The sequence below is a fragment of the Ammodytes marinus genome (assembly GCF_949987685.1).
Source record: "Ammodytes marinus genome assembly, chromosome: 10".
In the NCBI taxonomy this organism is placed as follows: domain Eukaryota; kingdom Metazoa; phylum Chordata; class Actinopteri; order Uranoscopiformes; family Ammodytidae; genus Ammodytes; species Ammodytes marinus.
Window position 1 is genome coordinate 5,000,234 of NC_137214.1, and position 5,000 is coordinate 5,005,233.

Consider the following 5,000-nt stretch of genomic DNA (forward strand, 5'->3'; position numbering starts at 1 on the left):
ACACACACACACACACACACACACACACACACACACTGTTGGAAGCCATACGTCTCTGTTCAGTTTCACTCTCGGCTCTGTCTCACATTTCCTGGGTCTCTCCCACACTCTCTCTTCCATATATTCCTCCCTCTAGACCCATTGGAAGGAACAACTTCTCACCCGAGAACAAACACGGCACACTAATTAAGTTTGTGATTTCTGATCCTGGCTGCATTTAGCAACATAACCTTGAGCCTGTGTTACATCCACAGTCATACTCATGATTTAATACGCTGCTTAAATGGAACAGAAACTTTTTCTGCAAGCGGCACATTCATCCCCACAATGTATGGGGGCCGGTCCCGGGTTGACACAATGCTCTTTATCAAGCTATATATAGGCCATGCATTATGCATTAAGTTTAACATGTGCTTAAATCAACACTATTCTATATGAATGCATCAGTCTTTAACCAAGGTACAAGAGGAGAACAGTTAGGGTAAATGACTGTGCGGGGAAGCACACAGGCGGGCATTAGTGCGCGGTCACACACACACACACACACACACACACGGTCACACACACCCTTCGGCGGCTTCCAAGCTGATGACAGGGCCATTATTCACTGGTCAGTCCCACGAGGGGGCAGGGGGGCAGGGGGCTGGACAGCGTATAGCAGAGTGTCCCAGCATGGCAGGACAGCACTGAGGTGAGAGGCACCAGGACCCTTCATTACTCCTGTGGTCCCCATGGCCCGCAGCTTTTTCCCCCTCTCTCTCTCTTTCTCTCTTCCCCTCTCCCTCTCTCTCTCTTTCTCCCTCTCTCTCGCCTCCCCCTCTCTCTCTCTTCCTCTCTCCCTCTTTCTGTCTCCCCCCTCTCTCTCTCCCCTCTCTCTCCCTCTCTCTCCCCTTTCTCCCCCTCTGTCTCTCCCTCTCTCTCTCTCTCTTTCTGTCTCTCCCCTCTCTCTCGCTCTCTCTCTCTCTTTCTGTCTCTCCCCCTCTGTCTCCCCTCTCTCTCTCCCCTCTCTCTATCCCTCTCTCCCTCCCTCTCTTTGTCTCTGCTGTCTCCATCAGATTAATGGGCCAGGCCCGACAGAGGAAGTGTTTCAATCAGCGCCGCCTGCCAAGCTTGTCCATCACCCAGACAGCCTCTTATTCGTCATGGCTTTGATACGAGAGACCCACACCCACACACACACACACACACACACACACACACACACACACACACACACACACACACACACACACACACACACACACACACACACACACACACACACACACACACACACACACACACACATGCACAGATGTTTATTTGGTTACATTTTTCCCCTCCGGTGCCCCTTTGTGTGTAATGCCAGGCCACAGGTAGCGATGTTATCAAGGCTACAAGTTGTTGAACCGAGCGCTCCGTTTTTCTCACAGTCCCATGTTCCTTACACATGCAGGAGAGATCTCTCTGCCTTGTCTTTCAATGCTCCCTGCATGCATTTTTTCCTCAGTTGAATTTTGAATGATCCTTTTGGGATGAAATGGTATGAAACACAATTGGTTAAGTGTCTGTGGGACTTTGGTCTCCCTAAGCTGGGGACCGGAGCAGTGTGTCTCCGGTGGTGGTGGTGGGGGGGGGGCAGTGTGGAGCGATCTCTCCCCAGTGGGAAGTGTCCCCCGAGCGGCTTGAGTCCCTCCCTGACCCACCGGCTCCCTCCCTTCCTCAAGGGTCCATTTGTTCTGAGAAATATTTAACAACATGGGGGCAAAATTCAGCTGACATGACATGCACACACGTCCAAGCAGATACACTGGGAGGACAGGGAGGACGCACGTAGCCAAGCTGGGAATGAATTTTTCAGCGCAGTGAGATGTTCTATTTGAATAAATCATGACACTTAAGATAGACATGAGGGCAATATACAGTAGAGGTGCTCTCTCTGCTACTTTGAGGCATATAAGCACTCTGAAGGAATGGAGCAACGTGTGTGTGTGTGTGTGTGTGTGTGTGTGTGTGTGTGTGTGTGTGTGTGTGTGTGTGCTTGTGTGTGTGTGTGTGTGTGTGCTTGTGTGTGTGTGTGTGTGTATGTGTGTGCGCGTGTCTGTTTGTGTGTGCATGTGCGTGCGTGTGTGCCTGCCTGTGTACCCCCATATTTCAGTTTGTTCCGTGTGTTCTTTTGCAGGGTTTCCTGTATGTCCTACCTTTCTATATCTTAGTTGAGCTGTGTATCTATCCATCTGGAGTGAGTATGACATGTTGTACTGGATGTAAACTGGGCCACCGCTGCCTGTTTCCAGCCTGGTGTCCGAGTCCCAGGGCCAGGCCCACAGACAGACAGACCTGGTTCTGGATTATTAATGTCCCCCTCTTCTATGGAGCCTTGCCTTCCCCTCCTCCCCCCTCACAGTGCCCCCCTACACCCCTGGGGTCAGCCTGCATGGCTCCTGGTGCAAGGCCCCCCTCATAAATCTCCTTAAATTAGCGTGTCTTTGTGTGTGTGTGTGTGTGTGTGTGTGTGTGTGTGTGTGTGTGTGTGTGTGTGTGTGTGTGTGTGTGTGTGTGTGTGCGTGTGTGTGTGTGTGTGCGTGTGTGTGCGCTTAAACATACACTGCTGGCATGGAGACAGGTCACCACGAAAAAAAAACAAGCCAGTCAGGCTCTGGGCTGAAGTGTCAGTGATGCATGGCGGCGCGAGAGCAAGAAAAAAGAAAGAGTTGCAGAGGAAAGAAAGACTATATGAGGAATGGACACATGAGCGGAAGGAAAGGAGGAAAATACACAAAGCAAAGATATTTAGTTCTCTGAGAGCGCTCACACTTCACTTTCAGTTTGGTTAGCCAATTCGTCACTCTAACCTCTATGTGTGTGTACAAAATATTTACACTTCATTTGAACCTGGCCTCCTACTTCATTATAGGATCGATTTCCCTGAACATATCTTAATGCTTAATTGCTGCTGCAGTGTAGGGTCTCTATACCTGGCTTAGATTAGTTCAACATGTCCCGCAGGCTGGGGGGGGGGGGGGGGGGGGGAACAGGCGCGGGGAAGTGCTGCTGTTGTGTCACTTAGTTAACCCCCGAGACAAATGGCTCCCCTCCGGAGCACAGTGAATTACACACCTCATGAAGCATATTAGGAGCCAGACACAGGGCTTTTCTAGTGGGGAGGATGATCTGTGTGTGTGCGCCGCCAATGGACGGAGGGGGCTGAGTTATGGGCATCAACCCACAGGCCATTTTTATAGCAACGCATCCGAAACCAAACACACACAGAGGAAGGGGTGAAGAATAATGGTTTGCATCCACCATTATGTGATGTCGCAATGAACTGCATGACTATCGGAAGGTCAGGGAAATAAGCATGAGAATGTATTTTTCCTGTATTTCTATGGATTGTCTTCAAAAGTGTGTGATTGTGTCTGGACTGAGTACTCAAAAAGCATTTCTCACTTTGAAAAAATGTGCAGGGTAGATTTTTACTGATAGCTAAGACATGATGTTTTTATTAATATTGCCAGGGTCCAGCCAAAGCCTTTGTTATCTACATTGTATGTGTGCAGGAAAAGATGAATACACTTCAAACTATACCGAGGAAGAGAAAAACCCACGCTTTAAATTTATCCGTGTTAAATTTGACAAGGAAAAAAAACAAAGTCCTTACCTCATTTGTTTGTTAATATAGGAAAATGATTAGAAAATAGAAGAGAATTGTCCCTCGGAGGGCTTTCCTTTGCTGTTAGCTAAATCGCTCAGACCGTCTTTATCACCCAGCGTAATAATATTTTGACGCTACGGGGATTACTTAAAAGTTGTGTGTTCTAATTGCTTTCCTTGTTTTCTTTCTTTACGGGCAGAGGGTGATTTTATTTTGTGTTTTAATTGCTCCAAAGTGACAAATAATGCACATTATGATATGATGAAAGTGTGAGATCATTAAATTATTATACGCCGACCAGGCTGCATTTATTTTATTTGTTCGCTTTTTTTTTTTTTTTTTCTCTCGCCGTTGCATATTTATCATATTTATATTTATTATACTATCTATGATATTTATGCCACGAGGCTTCCAAAGAGGCCCAAGCAAGTTATTTACACAAATTCACTTCCACAGCTTCCATTCCTGCTGTGTTTAAGGGTAATTACAGGGAGAGCTAAAATGGGTTTTGATTTAATTTAATCCGGCCAGCACAGCAGCCATTTACACTGGTGATATCGTTAGCCTCATAGCATAATTGCCTAAATCATATTTACTCTACTCTACTTTTACTCTACTCTATTCTACATCTACTTTACCCTACTCTATAACCCTTAAAATATGACTTAGGCAATTATGCTATTAGGCTAACGAAAAGTAGATGTAGAATAGAGTAGATGTAGAGTAAAAGTAGAGTAGAGTAAATATGATTTAGGCCATTATGCTATGAGGCTAACGCTATGTGTAGGTGCATGGAGGCGCAGGCACGGTAAAACAGCTTGAAACACATCGAAGGTCTCGAATGCTATCGAGGTAAATTGGGCAATAATCGAAAAAGGAGTAATTTATGCTTATGGAAGGATTGAAAACTGTTGGAAGCCTGCTGTACGTCTGACCAAAGCTGCTGTATAAGCCAACATGACAAAAACAGATCAACAATTGTCAACACGTTTGTTTTCCGAGAAAAACATGAGAATAAACAGAGGCCATAAGAGAATTAAAAGGCTATCTGTCCATGTTTACCGCTCAGCTGTCAATCAGATTATCCTCAAAATCCTTGTGCTAAACTCTCTTTGACGCTATTGCATATTACAACAAACACTGCTCTTTTATGTGCCACACACACACAGACACACACACACACACACACACACACACAAACACACACACACACACACACACACACACACACACACCCTGCCTCACTCTGTTGCTCCATGTAAATGTGTAGAGTTGTGGGGGAGATGAGCCGGAGCACCCAGTGAATCTACATGGCTACAGTTTTGTTAATGTTTCCGCGTGGCCGACTCCAGACACCTTAAGTCCT

General features: G+C 46.4%; 1 protein-coding gene across 1 annotated transcript in view; it reads left to right on the plus strand.

The window, feature by feature from the left end:
• LOC307256724 (transcription factor COE1-like) overlaps window positions 1-5,000 on the plus strand; it is a 74,321-nt gene that overhangs the window by 28,285 nt on the left and 41,036 nt on the right. The window lies entirely within an intron of this gene.